Here is a 23,607-nt window from a genome sequence, read left to right as displayed (position 1 = left end):
TTATTTCAGCTTCCCACATGCTGGAGTCACAGTGAAGAGCCAGTATCTCTCTGCTTTAGTAAAATATGCTTTACAGAGACAATGTGTAGCTCAGTAGCAACTCCTTCATAGCAGTTTGTCTCTATCTTCCCCAGATCTGGATTCTGGCCTAAATACTTCATATATACATCAGATTTTGCATCTCTCTATAAATCCTCTCAAGCTATGATAGTGTGAGGCTGTTTCTCTGTTGTCATTACAAAACAGGGGAGAGAAACAAGCAATTCTAATTAAAACAAAAATATAAACAGGATAAGGTGTCTCTTGAATTTAGTGTTTAAAACTACATCTTGTATAATGTATAATGTAAAAATGTGGTGGTTTGAATATGGTTGACCCAAGGAGTGGCACTATAGGGAGGTGTGGACTTATTGGAACAAGTGTGTCACTGTGGGGGTGAGATTTGAGACCTTCCTCCTTAGCTAATCTTTTCCTGTCTGCCTTTGGATCAAATGTAGAACTTTCAGCTTCTCCAACAGAGTGCCTGCTTGGAGGCTGCCATGCTTCCTGTCATAATGATAATGGACTGAACCTCTCAATCTGTAAGCCAGCGCCAATTAAATGTCCCATCCAGAGACTGCCCCACCTGGGGATCCATCCCATAGACAACCACCAAATCCAGACACTATTGCTGATGCCAAAAAGAGCTTGCTGGCAGGAGCCTGAGAGGATCTGCCAGAGACTGACAAAGACAGAAGTAGATGCTCTCAGCCATCCATTGGATAGAGCACAGGGTCCCCAGTTAAGGAGCTAGAGAAAGTACCCAAGGAACTGAAGGGGTTTGCAGCCCCATAGAAGGAACAACAATATGAACTAACCAGTACCTCCAGAGTGCCCAGGAACTAAGCCACCAACCAAAGAGTACACATGATGGGACCCATGGCTCTGGCTGCATATGTAGCAGATGATGGCCTAGTTGGTCATCAATGGGAGGAGAGGCCCTTGGTCCTGTGAAGGTTATGTGCCCCAGTATAGGGGACTGCCAGGGCAGCGGGAGTGGGTGGGTTGGTGAGTAGGGGAGGAGTGAGAGATGGGGGCTTTTGGAGGGGAAACTAGGAAAGGAGATAACATTTGAAATGCAAATAAAGAAAATATCTAATAAAGAAAAAGGAAAAGAAAAAGAAAAAGAAAAAGAGAAAAAAGGAATTGTTTTAGTCATGGTGTCTCTTCACAGTAATGGAAACCCTAAGATATTGTGCAATAAAATAATGTTAAATTTTATTAATTTAAATTTTATGGTTTTAAAATAATAAAGTTATCATTAAAAACCAAGGAATAAAACTTAAAGAATAATTAAACAGTAATCTAATGCTGCTTTAAAATGATTATAACTCATCGATTATCAAATTAACAACTTTGTAAAACTGAACCTTAACATTGAGAAATAATCAATAAACAGTAAATTAATAGATAGGAATTGTGAACAGACTGCATTATGTAACTTGTTAAGGCATTAATTACAGAGGATTTTTATGCAGCCCTGGCTGGCCTCAAATTTTATGCAGCTGAAGTTAATCTTGAACTCATATCCCAGCTGCTAATTCTGGAATGTTGGGCTTGTCATCACTCCATACCTCTTCTGATTTATGAACCAAGGGTTTCATGTACTCTGCCAACTGAGCAACAAGCTCACCCCCCTGATTAGAATTCTGATTCTAGTAATAATGTGTAACATTTATCAAATCCATCCTCCCTTTGGCACCAGTCATGAGCTGGCTACACAATTCGATAATAGAAAGCAATACAAAGCACCAGAAGCCACTACACAGGACACAACTGTTTAAAGAAACAGAAGGGTGGAATGGTGCTTCCATGTATTTGTCTGATCCCTGAGAGTACTTTCCCATTTCCTGAATCATATGGTAAACAGAGAAGAAATAAAAATTTCCAGCATTATTGGATTGGGAAGACAGAGATGAAAATGCCAAGAGCATATATGTATAGAATAGGATATCTCAGCAAGAAGAGAACACGGGGAGGGATGTTCATCCCCCAATACTGCAGGCATACTTTTCAACAAGGATTTCTAGAGGAAAGCAGAAACTGAAGTATTAAGGACTTCAAGATTTGCCTCTTGTTGAACTAAATTTTTCTTCCATTGTTTCTTCCTCTTTCCTTTCCTTCTTTCTCCCATTCACCCGTCCAGCCATCCATCCATAAATCCAACCAACCATTTATCTCTCCCTTTCTTTCTTTTTGTATGTATGTGTAAGTGTATATTATTCCCATGGTGCACCTGTAAAGGTCAGAGGATAACTTTTTATGTTGGTCTTTGCCATCTAGTCTGCTTGAATCAGAGTCTGTTGTTCTTTGCTGCTGAATACACCAAGCTAGCTGGCCTATGAGATTCTGACTCTACAGTTCCCCCCCCCCCCCTATACCCTGGGAAAACTGAGATTACAGATATTCGCTGCTATAGTCACCTTGCCTGTCATTTCTGTAAATGTGTGTGCTGGTCCTCATGCTTCTGTGGCAAGTGCTTTGTTTACTGAGCTCTTTCCCTCTCCAGCGTCTCCTCCAGATCATTATTTGGATAAGACTGATTTTTATCTCTTGGTTGCTTAATCTGGCCTTAAATAAAAAATTCTTTTACTTCAGACTTCACAGAGCTGAATTTTAGGTATGAGTCATCCTGCCCAGCTGTAATTTTTCATTTAAAAGATACTAAGTTATAGGTTCCAGAACTGTGAGACAATCAGTTTCTGTGCTTTACACTACCTAGTTTGTTTACTTTTAAAGATAGCCCTAACAAAAACTAATGCAGCCAAGAACACAGGCAGCCACACATAACACTGATAATAAATCATGACTAAGTGCTGTTTATCCTATGACTGCAGAAGCAAAATTGATTCAGTGTTTGAAATCAGTCAATGTAATTTCAACATATTAATCAGAAACAGTACAAAAATATGGTCACCTCAGCAGAAGAATTAGATAAAATTTAGTATCAATGTATGAATTTTCCAAAGACAATCCTTCAGCCAAGTAAAACCACATGTGAGAAAGTATATTCAACCTAATTGAGGAAAACAAAGGAAAATGTTCAGTCACTCAAAGGATCCTCTCTCAAGTGGGGAGCAAGAAATCAATTGCTACCAACACAACTACTCAATACCAAAGACGGTAGGAGGAAGAGGAGGAGGAGAAGTCTTACATGCGTTCGCGACCGGCCAGGAAAGACGCAACAAACCGGAATCTTCTGCAGCAAAGCTTTATTGCTTACATCTTCAGGAGCCAGAGAGCAAGAGAGCAAGAGTGCAAGAGTGCAAGAGTGCAAGAGCTCTATTGCTTACATCTTTAGGAGCCAGAGCGCAAGAGAGAGAATGGTGAAACCCCGTCCCTTTTAAGGAGAATTATCCTCCGCCTAGGACGTGTCACTCCCTGATTGGCTGCAGCCCATCGGCCGAGTTGTCCTCACGGGGAAGGCAGAGCACATGGGGTGGAAAACTACCCTTGGCACATGCGCAGATTATTTGTTTACCACTTAGAACACAGGATGTCAGCGCCATCTTGCAACGGCGAATGTGAGGGCGGCTCCCCACAGAGAAGGAGGAGGAAGAGGAGGAGAAGAATGAGATGGAGGAGAAGGAAGAGATGGAGGAGGACGGGGAGGAGGAGACAAAGAGGTGGAGGAGGAGGAGGAAGAAGAAGATGAAGGAGAAGAAGAAGAAGAAGAAGAAGGAGGAGGAGGAGGAGGAGGAGGAGGAGGAGGAGGAGGAGGAGAAGGAGAAGGAGAAGGAGAAGGAGAAGGAGAAGGAGAAGGAGAAGAAGAAGAAGAAGAAGAAGAAGAAGAAGAAGAAGAAGAAGAAGAAGAAGAAGAAGAAGAACAACAACAACAACAACAACAACAACAACAACAAATCCAAACTAAGACTTTCCCTCCCCATCTACACTCCAGCCAGAAGCCATCAATTGTGGAGAACTATATTTCAGCATCCTTAACACATTTGTTAGAGTTCTTTACAATGGTTATCTGTCTAGGTATTGTTTTGGGAGTTGGTTGGGGTTGGGGAAGGGTGGATATAGGGGTTATCACAGTAGCCTTCTGTGTCCCTCTTCCTCAACTGTTAGTCTCGAGTTGTCAATACCACTGCAAAAGTAGCTTCCTTGCCCTTTGCTGTCAGCAGGAACACAGATCATGAACTTTTATATGGTCTCTATTGTCAGAACCTACCATGGAACTCTGCATGGTCTCTGGTGACAGTACAGACCAAGGACAGGAGCACAGACTTCTGCTATAGTATGGGCCATATACACCACTAGTTTTAAGGTATTTTGTTTAAAGCCTGGTAACAGTGGTATATGCCTTTAATCCCAGCACTTGCAAGTCAGAGGCAAGTAGATCTCTGTGTGTTTAAGGCCAGCCTGGTGTACAGAGTTTCTTTAGAGAGCCCAGAAAGTTGCTTTGATCACTAACCATGTACTTTATTTGTTGTTGAGTATTTGGGCTCAATATTAGCAGGCTTGGTTGGAGGTTATTGGACATAAACCAAGAACAAAAAGTTTACGATTCTAATTGCTGTGGGCTCAGTAGGTTCTGCTACTTGCTCCTCTTCCCAAACATCTGGAAATAGATATTGCAGGAAGAGATGATTTTTTATTCCATTTTGTACTTGGAGAAATAGAGTGAAGACTGTCCATTTGAAGAAGCGCACTTCCTTTACCCTCCAGAAGGAAGGTCTTGGAGTAGGGTATAGAATGACTGTTGAGATTCATGTTTTTAGTAGAGTTCTTTGTCTCTGGGCTCCAGCAGATAACTCTGAAAACTAGCTACAGGCTGCTTCTCCTGTGCCCCTATGACAGACCCATTTACAAATGAAGAACAGTATGGAAGGGTAGAAATAACATTCCAGCCACTCCTTCTAAAAGTAGCTACTGATTAGACAGAAACGGGAAGCTGGAGGCTCATGAAGAAAGGCTCATTTCTTCCTGGTAAAACCAGTTTTCCCCATAAATTTATTTGTATTAGCTCTGTTTTAAACTCCTCTTAATCGGCTATGTTCACAATCACTGGTCAGAAGAATGGGATCTGAATCTACTACTTCCAGAGAGATGACATTTTGAGCTGCTGTAAAGTTCAGAAAGATTACTATCTAGCAACTGTTGACATATTCCTGCCTCTCCTGTAAGAGTTAATCCAGCCTCTGGTGGTGAATGCCTGTCGTTTCAAGAAAGAATGAAAGACAGAAAAAGAAAAACCAAGAAAAGATTCAAATGTACCTGTCAACCGCTCTACAGGAAATCAAGGTCAGGAAAACTGTCTAGTCCTGAGATAGAAAGCACAGTATGGAGCCTTCCTAAACATATACACAGTGGTTTCTCTGACCATTCTCCACTCTCCCTTCTCTGCAATGGGGTCTGCCATTGCCTGACTGACCTTTGAGGATAGCTCAATTTCCCTTAAACTCCACCTGTCCCCTCCACTCTGCTGCTAAAAGGAGAACTACTGGAAGTTATATTCTGGCCCCTTCATGTGTGCTGTGGCACATGTGCTGCCAATAAATAAATATAATTAAAATGGTTTAAAAAGTATGATCAGAATGCCTTCCATTTGCAGAGTATTTAATTCTAATGGACATTTAAAATTAAATTTCTTCAAACATTCATAGATACTCTGTCTAACCCATAACTGCAACTAGATATCTTCTTCAGTCTTATTACAGTGAAAATAAGAACCATTCTTCTGGCTGACATGCTGATACAGGAGCTAGACACCCCAGGTTCCTTTCCCAGGTTAGCTGCTCATTAGCTTTGAAGGAAATGGGAACATTTTATTTGTACCCAAGCCTATATCTTTCTAGAGATGATGAGAGGCAACCAATTTCCAAGTAATTCCACAATGTTTGTTGAGATTGCCAGCCTTGCAACAATACTGAAGTGAAAACAAGATTAGGAGAGGCTGAGAGCTGCCTTCAAGGTGTGTTGGGGAAAGAGTGAGCACAGCATTTCCTGGCTGGCAGCAAAGGGTAGGGTTGATGAGAGCTAAGAGATGAGAGGAAAAGTTAAAACTTTGTCATGGAAAGAAACTCTATATAGGGCATGCATGTGTGGATGAGAGCAGAGAAGACAGTGTAGGGGAGGCACATTAAGGGGAAATGGGAAGAAGATGGCAAGAATACATGTGACGTCGAAATTGAATGGGATATACTTTGAGGAGGGGGAAAACCATAGAAGGGGAAAATCATAGGAAAAGAGAGAGCTGGGGGAATCAACAAAGCATGTATGACAAAATGGATTTGCTAATTTAAAAATATTGAACAAAAGAAATACTATGTTGATATTCAAGATAAATACACAAAGTGCCTCAAGAGAAGAGGAACTTTGGAAGTAGGGCTAGGTGTGGAGCCCATATCTGGACCACTCAAGAGAGTGAGGCAGAAAGATTACCAGTTCCAGACGAGCCTGAGTTACACTGTAAGATCTTATCTCAAAAAATTCCTCAGTGGTGCAGTTTTTGTTAGAATGAATTACTATGTTATTGGGGTACCGTTCAATATTCACAACTGAAATAGCTCTGCCAATGTTCTATCTGTGAAGGCTGAAGGTGGAATACTGTACACGTGTCTGTGTGTCTTCACAGCTACCTGTGGAGCTACCTGTGTGCAGGTACCTGTTGAGGCCAACAGAGGACATCAAAACATCTACAGCTAAACTTACTGGTGGTTATGAGCTACCTGGCATTGGTGTTGGGAACCAAACTTCATTCCACGAGCAGAGACACAAATGCTCTTAACCATTTCATCATCTCTCCAGTGACTGCAGATAGAATCTTGATGGCAAATTATTAATTCAAATTGTTAGTCTCCTGGTGTAATAGAATGTGAGCTATGGCAGGCAACTCCATGCTTACTGAAGAAGAGGTGAGATGGCCTTAATGCTACATGTTTTATGGTTTGAATTAAATGTATGTAGAGCAACCTTGGAAGCAAGGAAGTATAGAAAATCTAAACAAACCGGGAGATGGTATTTGGGGTGCAGGATCATCCGCAACCAGGGCACAGTTCTTTCCTCCTCAGTGAATGCCATGAAGTTAACCTCCCACAGATATTTCCAGAGTCCTATCACCTAGGTGAGTCATCATTTTACCATGCTAATATTGAATACTAATCACAACACATTGTTAGGCATAACTGTTCTTAGGTAAATATTTCATCAGAGTTGGACTAAAAAGAAATTCTAAAGATACTTAGAAACATACAGATTTGTAGTTCACTATAACCAACTGACATTAGTCATGTTGTCCCAGAAAACCATGCCCTAGAATTTCTGTTTTTTTGGCCCTGTGCATTTGGCTCCCACCTGTGCATGAAAAAGGTGACAGGCAAAAGCTGCTATTATCGCTGTGGTACATTTTTTTGATTTAGCAGCTGAAAGCGACAGCTTAACTTTAAGAAAATTGGTAGAGGTACAATCAGGTAAGTAAAAGTCATTTTGTTTTCCTTTAGAAGTCACAGTTTAGATACTGGGAAAAAGAAGTTTGCAAAGCACAAACATTCAAGCTTCACAGCAGCAGTACATAGGAACTTAGAACTTGACAATAGAGAGCAGAATAAACAGAAAAAATGAGCACCTTTGCTCTCTCAGGGTCACCTTCTGGTTTCAAAACAAAGGGGAGATGTACTGCAGAACAAGAAGCACAAACCTAGAAAGCATAGGTACCACAAGAAGACATCCTAAATGCAAATTTGGACTCCTGCTGGTGATAGGACATGTGTCAGCTGTGGACCACATTTACAGAAGTGCTCTCACCTGATCATAATGGAGTAGAAATATTCTCATCCCCCCATGACACTGTAGTCTGCAGAACATGGCAGCATGCTACTATTTATTTCAGTTTCTTCTGACATTGGGATTAATATCCACCCTGCCACCAGGGTTGCACAGAACATACAGTGCATCACGCAGAATATTCGATAAGGATAATAAACAGATATGTTCTAGGTTTATATATTAACTGGGTTTTGTTACTAAAATATTTACTAGATTATAATCACATTGTCCTCCTACCCAAATCAAGACCAAATGTGAAAACAGGAAATTCCAGCCAGGGACTTTTAGAGTTCATTAACTACTATGAGTTAAGGCTTCTGGCTGAGAGAACTAAGATTTTCAGATTTGATATTTAAAAAAAACCTTCTGTTCATTAAAAATTGTTTATTTTAAACCTATACTCTGTTACACTGACTGAAGAATAATACTATCTCCTGAATTCCCTCTTGGACTTTATTCACAGTCTTGGTTTGTTCATAAATGCCCTAAGAACAATAGTTTATATCATATCCATATGCCATATAGTGTTGACAGACAATAGTGGCTATACTGTTTAAGTTAATATAGGCATACTCTGAGTTAAACTTACTACAAAAATTTGACTCATGATTGATTGATCAGAATCCTTTCAAGTGTTAAGTACGTATGAATATACTTATGGAGAAGTATCCATTCTTGAAGCCAGCTAACATGTGTTAATTAAGAAATATTTAATCAAAAGATTTAGATATATGGACTGGGGGGATGTTTCTGTGGCTAAAGTTTTTTTTTTTCCTTCATGCTTAAGAGTAGCCCTGTTCTTATCTAGCAGAGAGTGGTCTCAAACTCACTAAGTATCCAGGGATGACTTTAAACTCCTAATCTCTTTTACTCCACTTACCAATTTCTAGGAATATGAGTAAGTATCACCACTCCTGATTTATATGGTGCTCACAATCAAACCCAGGGCTTCTTGGATGCTAAGTAACCAGTCTATAGGTACAACCCCAGCAAAAGGAAGGCTTCTTGCATGCTAAGTCAGCAGCCTGTCTATTATACCAAGAACCCAGATCAGTGCCTTTTTGAAATGTAAATGCATAGATCATTGTGTTGTATCTATAATTACTGGGCCCAGATTTGCCCCCCTCCCCCAATGGATAACTTGTGTGTAATGGATAATGCTTGTGTGTAGTAACAAGATTGTCATTATCTGGAGTATCCTGGAATAATATGTAACCAAAATAATTTTTATGTAAAATAACCAGTATGTAATCATGAAAGAAAATGGTATTCGAGATAACTTCAACAATTAAAATATGATATGGACATAAAATTTCTATTTTTTTTTGACAGCTGCTAATGCTTCTGTGATTTCTTGGCAATGTGTGTTTGTAACCCCAGCCCTGTAAGGCTCAGATAAAGAGATCCTGAGGGCTCTTTGATAGAGGAGCTTCAAGTTAATGCAACACTCTGTAAAACAACAACAACAACAACAAAAATAAAAACCAAAAACAGCAACAAAGAAAAATAAACCAAAAACCTCCCAAAAGATAGAAGACAATGGAGAAAGAAAACCAACAGTGATCTCCAGCCTCATGGACAAGCACACATGTACATGCCAACACCACACAAACATGCACATATGCGTGTGTACATGGTACAAACACACAAATATGATGTATATAATAAGCATTTTCAACAAGAATATATATCCTTAGGGGAGAAAAATATTATTTATTTCATTTTATTGGGCTTAGGGGATAGTTTTTCATTCAAACCTGGAAAATAGCAAGAAATGTTCTTTAAAGAGGTACTGTAACTATGTATATGTAAATTAATAAGAAAATTCATTTAGTATGAATATAGTGATATTGTTTCTGCCTTGATTGTTGATGACAAGAATGATTGAAGCAGTTAGCCAGGTATGGAACCTCCTGGTAAGAATTACCATATCTGCTATTAAGATGCTTATGGAATACAACCTACTACCCCTAATTGGAATGTGAAAGGCCAAGATGTTTCAGAATCTAAAACTTTTGAGCATCAGCAGAGTGATACAGGTAGAAATAAAAATCCACATTTGAATTTTTCCATGATGTGTGGCTGTCAGGATACATGCACTAGATACATGCATTATGCAAATTATCATCAAATTACATGTATAATATAGCTATAAAACGTATTTGAAACATTAATGAATGCCAAGTTTAGGCTTAGGTCCTATCCCTAAGATACTTTATTATCTGTATGCAAATATTGCAAAATATATAAAAGTCCAGTGTTCCACTTGTGGTTTCAAGCATTTCGGCATTTCACATAAGGAATACTCGATTTCTAAGAAGGACACAGAAATGAGTCTTTCTGGAGAGGTTTCCTGACTACCCACATGAAATGCAGAAGAAAGAGAATTTCTAGGTGAGACTCTCAGAATTTCCCATTTGCAGGGTGCAGTGCCTTGAATGAGAATGTCCCTCCCAGATGTCAGATGTCTGGAGGAGATGGAGGACGTGTGTCACTGAGGGTGACTCTGAGGTTTCCAAACCTGATCCATTCCCAGTGTGCATTTCTTTCTAAGCTTGTGGTTCTAGATGTGAGCCTTCAGCTTCCTGCTTCTTCTGCTCTATTTTCCCTCTGCCATTCTGAATGCTAACCCTTCAGAAGCATATGGGGGGAAAAAATCCCCAGATATCACAATGGTTACCTTGGTCATTGTGATGTATCACAGCAATAAAACAAAACAAAACAAAACAAAACAAAACAAAACAAAACAAAGCAAGACTAATCCGATAGCCTCAGGGGTGTCAGTGATTGAAAATAAACAGTTGTCGTTTGAATAAGACACTTAGTGCATTGCGTGGACATACAAGGCACACATAAACCTTTCTCTTCTTTGCCCTGTATCATGAATACTTGAATCTTCCCAAGTATTGATTTGTTTCCCTTTGGTCTGAATCAGAAAGTATCCAATTTAGTGTCTGATCTGTTTCTTTGTAGACAGCTGCAATTCCTTTTAGTCCTGTATTTAAAACACTAACTCTGGTTCTCTCCAGTGAAACATGTCAATCAACTCCATTGCTAACTGAGGGTTATTGGTATTGAGGTACCTAATATGAAATGAATATTATATGCTCATTTTCTAGTCTTAAAAATCACCTTTCCTTTCACCTTAAATCTCTTCCTACCCTCAGAGTTCCTCATAGCTCTTGCCTAGTCTGAAGATAAAGTTTCAGCCATGCTGAGTGGATTTAAATGACTATTGCCTTTAGATTAGTACCCCCTAATTAGGTGTTAATGATTTTATGTGTTAAAGCTAGTGTCATAGATAGATAGTAAATGTCTTGACTATTAGGCCTGTCTGAGGGTTATTTGTCTCCTTGACAGCACTGAATCCAAGGGTCAGCATGTGATTGATCCTCATTAAATGCTTGCAGACCTAAACAGAACCTACACATAGACAAAGGATTCTTAGGTCTGTGAGACAGTTCTAAATGCTCATACCAGGGCCTGTCGAGATGACTCAGTCACAAGGATGAGGATTTAGTTGGGTCCCCAGCACCTATGTATAAAGCTGAGTGTTGTAGTGTATACTTCAAATCCAAGTTTAGGGGAGGTAAAGATAGGAGGATCCAATAGAGAGCCCCTGGACTAACAGTCTTGCTGAATTAGTGAGTTCTAGGGTTAGTGTCTCAAATGTGGCTTACGTGGCTTATCATATGCACTCACATACCCATACACCCACACATCCATGTGCCCACATACAAATATATGTACCATGTATATGCCATACATACATATACTATACATTGCTTTACTCAGTTTTGGCAGCACTTCTTTATTAGGCTTCCCTGGAAGACCTCTACAACCTTCTTCTTGGATTCATTTCTGTAGTGTAGTGGTTATCTTGTTCACCCCACATGGCCTTCTTCCTGACATTCTATTTCCATCTGCCCTTAGTAATTTTCTCAGCCTGTGTCTACAGGTTCCTCCTGTCATAAAATGAGACCGAGAAGCTTTTGAAAGAATCTGCTGCAGATTGCTGATTAATACGTGTTACTCATCACCAGCTCATGCGACATGGCAAACCCCCAGTCACAGGAATGTTCTAGGTCTATAACTGAACACACACAAAAAATGGAGCAGTCACACCCTGTACTCATGACTTCACAGGCTTATTCTGAGAATTAGTGAAGTAGCGATCATAAATAACTGCTTAGGTTCTGCTGTGTTATATATAAATGTACCAACTAAGTATAGACTTTTCTCTAGCTTAGGCCTTACTTGACACTGTCTGATGGCTGATAGTTAGTTTGTATTATAAAATAACAAAATGTACTGGTGGAACCTTTATGTACAATAAAGGTAGAAACAATAGGTGAGTATACTGAACAAGGTATATGCTTCATAAAATTTTGTACAGAATGTTGAACTATTTAGATAGACCTATCATTCATAAGAGATTTATTGAATGATTTTAAAGTTCTTTGAGATGTGTATGTGTGTGCTAGGTAATCCAAGCTAGGCTAGAGCTTGTTATGTGGCTCCTGATAGTCTGTAAATCCTAACAATTGTTCTGCCTCAACTTTCTGAGTATAGACATTAGAGGATTGTTTCTCCATGCCTGTTTGCAGAAGGTTTTGCTATTCTGAGTAACAAAAAGAACCCTGTATCTGATTGATTGCAGGTTTACTGACTTTTTTTCACATTTTCAGGTGGGTAGTATAATGTCACAGAAGGTAACTTGGAACACGGTGTTTTGTACTTGTACCCAGCATGACAACTGTTTCTCCCTGGGTGGTGGCATGCAAGGTGAGACAGTCATTTTTTCTAGAAGAATGTCCGTGGTGGTTATTCCCATGAGACATCCCCTAAACGACCTCTCTAGTTATAAGGTTGTTCAAAGACAGAAAAACAATCTCTCAAAAGCTGTGGAGAGCTGCAAGCAAACTGAAGCGTTCCTCTTGGGCTTTCCCACAGCTCCTCGGGTCTGAGGCTTCAGCTGTGCCCTCAACATCTTTCATCTGGTTGTCGTTTTGAAATGGCATGGGGCTAGAAATTCTTAGTGGAAGACACTAGAGATACTTGGTGAGATCAGTTTGACAACTAGTATGATCTCTAAGTGCTATTTGAGGTTAATTAAATATACAGTAAGGCATGCCCCTCCCCCTCCAAAACGCTATGCTTATCTACGGAATCATGCATGGATATCGGTCTCGGTCATCTGGCAAAAAACAGACACTGGGTTCCCAGTAGATTTTGATGCAGTGTTGGCAGATCACTCTTCCTATGCCCTTTTCCTAAGTGTGAGAGCTCCAGGGTGACCTAGTGCCTTCTGCCACACCCTAGTTCGTTCAGCTTTTATCTCTGGCAGGCATTCCCACCCAGTGAGGCTCCTATGATTTTACAGTCTGCTTCCCAGAGAACTCGCCTGTCAGAGCATTTTAACTGATTTGTCTGGTATGTAAAAAATCTGTTCTAGTTTGTAATTTAATTTCCCTTTTATTCCATCAAACTCACTCTCGAAACAGAGCCAGTGCCTGGAGTTTGTGTCTAGACAGCTGATTTTGCTATGTCACCCCAAGGGACAGGAATAGAGAACTGGACAGAATGAAACATACCCCAAGGGTGGTTACTGAGCCGATCACTGTAAAATCCTAGATCAAGTTCCATTACAGACTGAGTGAGAAAGCTATTCCAACTTCCCCACCCCCATCCCTTAATGCTAACTGTCCCCTACTGCTGTTTGCTCCAGTATTTCAAAGGCTCAATGGATTGTTGCTGACAACTCAATAATGAAACAACAGAGAATCCCTTTTAAGGAGAGAGGAGAGGAGGAGAGGAGAGGAGAGGGGAGGGGAGGGGAGGGGAGGAGAGAGCAATCAAGAGCAAACACACTGAAACTAGACACTGTTTTTATACCTCTGTACAGCTGGATCTAACAGTTGAAATAAAATTATGAGTCAAGAGACTGTGAAGTATGCCATTAAGAATTTACTAATTAAGTCAATTTTGAAATAAAAAGAAATCATAAAAAGAGATAATCCAACTTGCTACAGTGAGCTAAAACAGCCATTAACATTCTACAATTCTCAGTGCTTCCTCACCCTGTTCCCTTGGAGTTTTTAAGGGAAATCTAATAGAACATTACTTCTTTACTCATTAGAACCATGACTTGGACCAGAAAGTTGAGTAAAAGTGTTTCCCATGCAAGTCCAAAGATCAGCATACGTTCCATGGATGTCAAAAAAGACAGGAGCTGTTGGGGGTTGGGGGTTGGGTCTGGGGTCGCTGCAGTTATCACAACTGGTAGGCAAAGGAGCCAGGAAGATGGGAGAATGAAAGCTCAGTACATCATGCCTTGGCCAGTCAGACTGAATTAAAACTCATGACTGCCAGGGATTAGGATTATGAGCTTCATGGTTTAGTGAGATAAACTATTGCAATGAAAGGAGCACTGTCACTCATGGGCCAGTGTTACCCATGCTACACTGTATAGACAGGATCTACTGTGTTCTACACTGTTGAAAAGACTCCTTATGGAAAGGTGACTTCCTCCAGGGTGGCAACATCCTTCTATCCCTGGAAAGAGCTCTTCTGTTCCCACAAGTGCCAAGGTAGATTGCTGGTACTCAGTCAATATAATTGGATTGGATTGCAGGACATTGTGACATCATGAACTATGTTTTGTGACAAAGTAAACTGAGTCCTTGTTACTTGGAAATTGTCAAATACTTATATACAATAAACATAAAACTGTAAAAGTAGCTTTGTAAATCACTTCTACTTCATTTATCAAAATAGTTTTAGAATAATAAAAATAACAAAAAGTTCACCTTCTTATTGACTTATTCCTAACTCCTCCTAGTTTCTCTGCTTTAAAAAATGGTACATATTATGATTGGTCTTAAACATTGATAAACCCTGTAATTCATTACCTCCAAAATATCATTTGCTTAAGACACAAGTTAGTGTTGCTAATAATTAGATTACTTAGTTGCAATATTTAATTCCAGTTCTTTTTCTTTTTATAGCTTCAAATATTTGTATATCGTATTTCCTTTGTTTTTGTTTTGTTAAATTTTATATTGGAATAGGAAAGAATCATGAAGTAATGTATCATGTGGACTTGAACCGGAAGCGTAGGTGTGGAAGTCTTAACTTTCTCCTGACTGTTTACTTTGACCAAGGTAATGAATTCCCACAAACTTTAATTTTTTATTTCTAAAATGAGGAATAATATCTACTAGATTTGCAAAATTTATTCTCAAGAATTGTGAAAAAATATTTTTTTCTTGGCCAAAGATTTTAAAACATAAATGATAACTGTTATTATTAGAACATATTGTGTATATATGTAAATACACACACACACACACACACACATATATATATATATATAAAACTAAATAATAATGGTGTTTGTAAAGATCAGACTTCTCAATACTTATATATTTAAATATCATATCACATAAATAAAATGAGTACAATTCCATCCTATAGTATATGAAATGATTGAAGAAGTTATCCTTGAGAAAAATAATGAATTATTTTTGCTTAATACATTTTTTTGTAATCATTGGTTTTTAAAAATCATGTATTGGCAAATTTTGAGAAATGGGCTTTAAATAAATTAGTGATTTCTATAATAATAATAATAATAATAATAATTAGTAATAATAAAAATTTGGATAAAAATTTTGGGGGGGGGAAATCTCCTCAAATGGTGATTTTTTTTCTTTTCTGATTCTGAGAATTCTAATTCCAAGCTACCTTGATATTGCCATCTCGTGTGTCCCTTGGAGGTGGAGCAGGTGGTATGGATAACACCACAGTTAAACTAGGTCACCCCAGCTTTCAAAACTGTTAATATGAGCTGAGGAGAGGTGATTGCTATTTACATTTATAGAAATACTTTGAAAGTGTAAAACATGTCACGGATATTTCAATTTTTACCTCCTGAAAAAAGGGTCCCAGTCCCCCCTCAAAAAGTTCCTTCCCCTCTCCTCTTCTCACTCCACTTCTCCTTTGAGAGGGTGGAGGCCCACCTGGCTATCCCCTACACTGGCGCATCAAGTTTCTGCAGGGCTGAGTACATCCTTTCCCACTGAGGCCAGACAAAGCAGCCCAATTAAGGGAGAGGATTGCACAGACAGGCACTAGCTCTAGAGATAGCACCACTCTGGTTATTGGGGAACCACATGAAGACCGAGCTGCACATTTGCTTCATATGTTCTAGGGTCCAGGTCCAGCCCATGTGTCTTTAAGAGCCCTCAAAGGTCCAGGTTAGTTGACTCTGCTGATCTTCCTGTGGAGTTCCTATTCCTTCTGGTCCCTCAATCCTTCCCCCATATTTTCAATGAGTACCTGAGCTTCATTTATTCACTGGCTGTGGGTCTATGCATCTGTATCAATCAGCTGCTGGGTGGAGGCTCTCAGAGGCCAGTTATGTAAGGCTCCTGTCTGCAAGCATAACACGGTATCATTCATAGTGTCAGGGATTGGTGTTTCCCATGGAATGGGTCTCAAGTTGGGCAGGTATTGGTTAGTCCTTCCCTCAGTTTTTGCTCTGAATTTGTCCCTGCATTTCTTGTAGAGAGGACAAATTTTGTGTTAGAAGCTTTGCAGGTGAGTTGCTGTCCTTATCCCTGCACTGGGTGTCCTGTCTGGCTACAGGAAGTGGCCTTTTCAGGTTCTGTATTCCCACTGCTATGAGTCTCAGCTAAAGTCACCCCCATAGACTTCTGGGATCCTCTTTCATCCCAGGTATATGGCATATCCTAGAGATGCCCCCCCCCCCCCAGCCCCAAGGTCCCAATACCTGCCAGCTGCGATTTCTATTCATTATCCTGGTCATCTGGTCCTCTCTCCAAACTCATTCTTGAGACCACAGTCACCCTAATACCTAAACCACACAAGACTTAGCAGAGAGAGAGAGAGAGAGAGAGAGAGAGAGAGAGAGAGAGAGATAGAGAGAATTTTAGACCAATTTCCCTTATGAACATTGATGCTAAAATAGTAAATACTTGTGAACCGAACCCAAAGACATTATGATCAAGTAGGCTTCATCCCAGGGATGCAAGGTGCAAGGGTGTGCAAAAAAAAAAAAAAAAAAAAAAAAAAAAAAAAAGAATTTGACAAGATCCAACAATCTTTCCTAATAAAAATCTTGGAGAGATCAGAGGTACAATTCACCTGCCTAAACTCTATAAAGGCAATATACAGCAAGCCAATAGCCAGCATTAAATAAAATGGAGAGAGACTTAAAGCATTTCCACTAAAAGAGTAGACAAAACAAGACTGTCTACTCTCCCTCTATCTATTCAATATAATATTTAAATTTCTACTACAGCAATAAGATAACTAACGGAGATCAATGTATCCAAACTGGAATTACAGATGATATGATAGTGTACATAATGTAATATAAAATTCTACCAGAGAACTTCCACAGCTGATAAACATGTTTAGCAAAGTGGCTGGATAGAAAATTAACTAAAAAATCAATAGCCCTCCTCTATACAAATAATAAATTGGTCGAGAGAGAAATTAGGAAAACAACAGCCTTCATAATAGTCACAAATAATATAAAATACCTTGATGTATCTCTTACCAAGCAAGTGAAAGACATGTATGACAAGAACTTCAAGTCTCTGAAAAAAGAAATTGAAGAAGACATCTGAAGATGAAAAGATCTCTCATACTCATCAGCCAGTAGGATTAACATAGCGAAAATGGCCATCTTAATGTTTTCAGTTATATTAAGAAATCAACTACTGTAAACAACAGATGGCAAACTAATACCTTTTCTTCTGAAAAAAGAAAAAAGTCGACATTCCCAAGAGTTTCCTGTAATTTTAGTATTAATCCAGTTTAAGACTATGGAACTGGGAATATAGATGTCTGAAATAATTGTGGATAATTTTGTAATGAATAACACACTCTAAGGGAGCATTTGTTATGGGGTGCTCAATAAATTAATACACAGATAAGCCATTTATTTATTTATTTACTTTTTTTTTTTTTTGAGACACAGTTTCTCTGTGTAGCCCTGGCTGTCCTGGAACTCACTCTGTAGACCAGGCTGCCCTCGAACTCAGAAATTCACCTGCCTCTGCCTCCCAAGTGCTGGGATTAAAGGTGTGTGCCACCATACCTGGCTGAATAAGCCATTTAAAGTATAGCCACTAATGCTATCTGAAGACATTTATCACATGAGAGACTGTTTTACTAGACATTCTACATTGAATGGTCTGCAAATGCTAGAGTTGAATGTAGACCAAGTCATGGATGGTTTCATTTCTTTTTCTCTGGTGCCATTTTCAATCACTTTCTAGTGCAATGAATCTCCAGGGGCCTAGCAACTGTGTATGAGGCATGAAGAAAGAGTTAACACTCCTCTTTGTCTTGTTGCTTTATCACAATCCCTGTAGATGAGCTGAGGCAACTCCAGTTAAAATGAGTTTGAGAACAATACTAATATGTTATTGGTAGTGGATAGGGTCCTTTAGAGATAGGATGAATGTTTAGATAGATACATAGATAGATGATAGATACATAGATGACAGATACATAGATGTTAGATACATAGGTAGGTAATAGATAGATGATAGATAAATAGATAATAGATATAAGATAGATAGATGATAGATAGGTAGGTAGATAGATAGATAGATAGATAGATAGATAGATAGATAGATAGATAGAGGAATTGTCTTATATGACCATAGAGGCTAAAAGTATCCTAGGTCAGCAACTGGAAAACTATAAAAAGGAGATGACCGATGCTTAATTCTAATTTAGTCTGGAGGCTCAAATACAAGATGAATAGATAGTATAATTCTAGCATCATGGCTGGTAGACAGCCTGCATATCCAGTGACCCAGACAAGACAATGTTTTTGTCTGAGTAAAAAAAAGAAAACAGACAAATAAAAAAGAGTGTTCCCAGGGCTGAAGAGAGAACTCAGTGCTTAAGAATACTAGCTGATCTTCCAGAGGACCTGAGTTTGATTTTCAGCACTCATAGTGCTGCTCACAGAAGTCTATGACTACAGTCCCAAGAAATCCAGTGTCTTCTGGCTTCTGTGGGTATTCCATGCGGATGGTGCACATATATAAACATAGGGAAACACACACACACAAATATAAATAAATAAAATAATTAAAACAAATAAACCAATGTCTTAGCTTGAAGGCATCAACACAAGAAGAATTCTCTCTGCTGGGACACTTTCCCCATTTTTTATGATAAGCCTACATTAGGATGTAAAATAGGTGGTTTGAATAAAAATGGCCCCATAGATTCACTCAAGTGCTTGAATATTTGGCCCAAAGGGAGTTGCACTATTAGGAGGTATGGCCTTGTTGGAGGAGGAGTGGCCTTATTGGAGGAAATGTGTCACTGTGAAGATGGTCTTTAAGGTCTTACATGCTTATGTTAGGCCTAGTATGGTAGTCCCCTGCTGCCTCTAGATTAAGATGTTGAATTCTTAGCTCCTTCTCTAGTGCCATGCCTGCCTGGATGCTGTCATGCTTTCCGCCATGATAATAAAGGACTAAACCTCTGAAACTGTAAGTTAACCACAATGAACTATCTTTCTTTATAAGAGTTGCTGTGGTCATGGTGTCTCCACACAGCAATAGAAACCCTAACTAAGACACTACCTATCCAAATGCTAATCTCTCTCAGAATCACCCGGATACAGAATATCTGACCTGGACTAAGTGAAGCTGAGATATCAAACTAGCCTCCACATAGTACCAGATTAGAGTATTTTCTCTTAGAAACTAATGGCTGACAGAGGCAATTCGGTTAGCAGCTGTAATGAAAAAGATAGAAAGATTTGATCCAAACCTTTTAACACTGAAGAGCTACTTTTTCCAGTTATTTATACATTTTTGTTTAAAGGCTTCATTTACATTCATTTATTTATTTGGGGGCAGGAGGGAATATTGGTAGAGTGTGCCAGCGCATGCTTTTGAACATCAGAGGACAACTTGTGACAGTCTGCTTTCTCCTTCCAGCATTTGGGTTCCAGGATCAAAGTTAGGTCCCCAGGCTTGGCAACAAGTACCTTTGTGTGCTGATCCATATCACCCATCCTGTTTAAACAATTTTTAAACAGAAGTTGAATGTCTTGAAGATGTGTATATGTTCAAATTAAAACTCTTCAGAAAGATTGTTGTGCTAGTATTCCTTACTGTAATCATCATCATCAAAAAAAAAAAAGTTCAAACAATTCAAAAACCACAGTTTGATATCTAGTATATAAAATAGCTTACTTTTAAGTCAGGTCATGTATCAACTGATTTATATGAAGGACAGAGGTCATGGTTGGGTGGTGTCTTAGGGTTTTACTGCTGTGAACAGACACCATGACCAAGGAAAGTCTTATAAAAACCAACATTTAATTGGGGCTGGCTTGCAGGTTCAGAGGTTCAGTCCATTATCATCAGGGTGGAAGCATGGCAGCATCCAGGCTGTCATGGCACAGGCAGAGTTGAGAGTTCTACATCTTCATCCAAAGGCTGCTAGTGGAAGACTGACTTCCAGGCAACTAGCGTGAGGATCTTATACCCACACCCACAGTGACACACCCATTCCAACAGGTCACACCTATTCCAACAAGGCCACACCTTCGGATGGTGCCACTCCCTAGTCCAAGGATATGCAAACCATCACAGGTGGGAGGTGAGAAAGGGCTTTAGTCTATGCACAGTTGGCCAGAAGGCTTTAATAGAAAATCTTTATAATTCTCTATGAGGGGCTGGAGAGATGGCTCAGCTTGTTAAGAGCACTTGCTGCTCTTGCAGAAGATCCAGCACCAACATGGTGCTTCACAGCCATCTGTAATTCAGCTCCATGGGGACTTGATACCTCCTAGCCTCCATGGAGGTCTGGTGTACAGGTGGTTAACATACTCATATAAAAGTAAAACACAAACATAAAATTAAAAAAAAAGTACATCTTTAAACAAACATCTCCTAGATAAAGGAGGCCCCTACACTGCCATTTCAGAGTTCTGGTCTGAAATGTAACCAAGACAGAGAGAAGAGAATAGTATTGTTCCTGTTTATTGTTATTTTTTTTCTAAACAAGACAGCATGGTACAGTCACAGTGAAGGCTGAAGGAAATTCAGTGTTATTTTGCTCCCTAGTGAGTTTATGGCTCTGTAAGCAACAAGCGATGCTGCTGTTACTTAGAAAAAACTTTCTCTCTCTCTCTCTCTCTCTCTCTCTCTCTCTCTCTCTCTCTCTCTCTCTTTCTTTTTTCTTTCTTTCTCTCTTTCTTTCTTATTATACTATTTTTACACTCTATATTCCATTACCTGCCTCCCCCCAATCCACCCTCTGACTGCTCCACATCCCACACCTCCTCCCCAAATCCCCTGCCTTCACATGGATGACCCCAATCCCACCCCACCTGGACTCTAAACTCCCTGGAGCCTCCAGTCTCTTGAGGATTAGGTGCATCATTTCTGAATAAACACAGACCCAGCAGTCCTCTGCTGTATGTGTGATGGGGGACTCATATCAGCTGGTGCGTGCTCTCTGTTTGGGGGTTCAGTGTCTGAGAGATCTCAGGACTCCAAATTAATTGAGACTGCTGGTCCTCCTACAGGATTGTTCTTCTCCTCAGCTTCTTTCAGAGCTTCCCTAATTCAACAACAGGGGTCAGCTGCTTGTTGGGTCTTTCAGAGGGCAGTCATGATAGGTCCCTTTTTGTGAGTGCTCAGTCCCACTTGGGAGAGAAAAGAAAGCAATCACAAGAGGGGAGGGAGGGAGCCAGGAAGGAAAGTGGATGGGAGGGAGTTAGGGGGAGAGGGGAACCTGATCTGGTATTGGGAGAGGGAAAATGACTGAAGCCCTGAGAGCCAGCAGAAAGAATAGATACTCCAGAATGCACCATAGACCTTGGAGGTAAGAGACTCTCAGGAACCAAAGGGAGGGACCTTAGATGAAATGCCAAATAGTAGGGAGAGGTAACTCATAGAGCCCACCTCCAGTAGGAAGACAGGGCATCAAGTGAGGAGGAATGGGGTTGCCATCCCACAGTCATATCTCTGACCCATAATTGTTCCTGTCTGAAAGAGTTACAGGGATGGAAATTGAGAGGAGCCTGAGGAAAAGAAGGTCCAGCAATAGGTCCAAAGTGGGATCCAGCTCAAGCGGAGGTTCCAACGCCTCACACTATTACTGAGGTTATGGAAAAACTATTTTCATGGTGGGCACAGAAGCAGCAGCCCCAGGGGTTCTATCTTCAGAGGATCTTCATAGATTGGAAACTTCTGGAGGAGGTTGGATACAGAGCAGTGGACTGCTTCTATACTAATATGAGATAAGACAGTGATGAGAATCTGGGAGCAGGTTCTGAGTAATTTATTTATTTATTTTTTGCTGGGTTTCAAACCCAGCGATATTTGTTTGACTTATTGCTACTAATAAGATTGCCTCATTGCTAAGGTATGTAGGTATCAGTCATTTTTCATGCTATGACCTTGATACTAAATCAACAACAGAAGAGGCAACTACAGATAATGTTATAGTAATGCTATGTATTTCAAAGATAGAAAAAATTACCTATTTCTCTATTGTCTGTTTCTGTGTCAGTGACTTTCTACTTTCAGTGGATGAGTAGCGGATGACCAAGGGTTAGTGTGGTTACCTGCAACATGCAGAATAAAATAAATCAAGTCAGACCCAGGAGTCCCTTTTCATAGTATGGGAAGCTGAAATTACTCATGAAAGCCTTTTAAAGCAGCTCTCAACCTTCTTAGAGCTGTGACCCTTTACCACACTGGTGACCCCCAACTATGAATTATTTTCATTGCTATTTCATGATGGTAGTTTTGCTACTGATAAGACCTATAACGTAACTGTCTGATATACAGGATATCTGATACATACCTCCTGTGGGGGTCTTGACCCACAGATTGAGAACCAATACTTTAGAGATTAGAAGCAGCTGAGTGTGATCATTAGATTTCAGAAAAGCTTACTGTCCCTGACCAGTCGCCACTGATGTCTTTTTTTTCCATTTTTTATTAGGTATTTAGCTCATTTACATTTCCAATGCTATACCAAAAGTCCCCCATACCCACCCACCCCCACTCCCCTACCCACCCACTCCCCCTTTTTGGTACTGGCGTTCCCCTGTACTGGGGCATATAAAGTTTGTGTGTCCAATGGGCCTCTCTTTCCAGTGATGGCTGATTTGGCCATCTTTTGATACATATGCAGCTAGAGTCAAGAGCTCCGGGGTACTGGTTAGTTCATAATGTTGTTCCACCTATAGGGTTGCAGATCCCTTTAGCTCCTTGGGTACTTTCTCTAGCTCCTCCATTGGGAGCCCTGTGATCCATCCATTAGCTGACTGTGAGCATCCACTTTTGTGTTTGCTAGGCCCCGGCATAGTCTCACAAGAGACAGCTACATCTGGGTCCTTTCGATAAAATCTTGCTAGTGTATGCAATGGTGTCAGCGTTTGGATGCTGATTATGGGGTGGATCCCTGGATATTGCAGTCTCTACATGGTCCATCCTTTCGTCTCAGCTCCAAACTTTGTCTCTGTAACTCCTTCCAAGGGTGTTTTGTTCCCACTTCTAAGGAGGGGTATAGTGTCCACACTTCAGTCTTCATTTTTCTTGAGTTTCATGTGTTTAGGAAATTGTATCTTATATCTTGGGTATCCTAGGTTTTGGGCTAATATCTACTTATCAGTGAGTACATATTGTGTGAGTTCCTTTGTGAATGTGTTACCTCACTCAGGATGATGCCCTCCAGGTCCATCCATTTGGCTAGGAATTTCATAAATTCATTCTT

General features: G+C 39.9%; 1 long non-coding RNA gene across 2 annotated transcripts in view; it reads left to right on the top strand.

Moving 5' to 3' along the window:
* Gm30165 overlaps positions 1-23,607 on the top strand; it is a 39,785-nt gene that overhangs the window by 5,490 nt on the left and 10,688 nt on the right. The window contains exons 2-4 of one of the 2 annotated variants that reach the window (XR_380227.2): positions 12,498-12,594; positions 14,880-14,972; positions 19,278-19,304. The exons of the other annotated variant lie outside the window; for it this stretch is intronic. This is a non-coding gene — a long non-coding RNA (predicted gene, 30165). Of the gene's footprint in view, positions 1-12,497; positions 12,595-14,879; positions 14,973-19,277; positions 19,305-23,607 lie in introns of those variants that run through there. 2 annotated transcript variants of the gene reach the window in all.

This window comes from Mus musculus, chromosome 10 (assembly GCF_000001635.26).
Source record: "Mus musculus strain C57BL/6J chromosome 10, GRCm38.p6 C57BL/6J".
In the NCBI taxonomy this organism is placed as follows: Eukaryota; Metazoa; Chordata; class Mammalia; order Rodentia; family Muridae; genus Mus; species Mus musculus.
The sequence above is the reverse complement of the archived record's forward strand: the minus strand, read 5'-3'. Positions and strand labels throughout refer to the sequence as shown.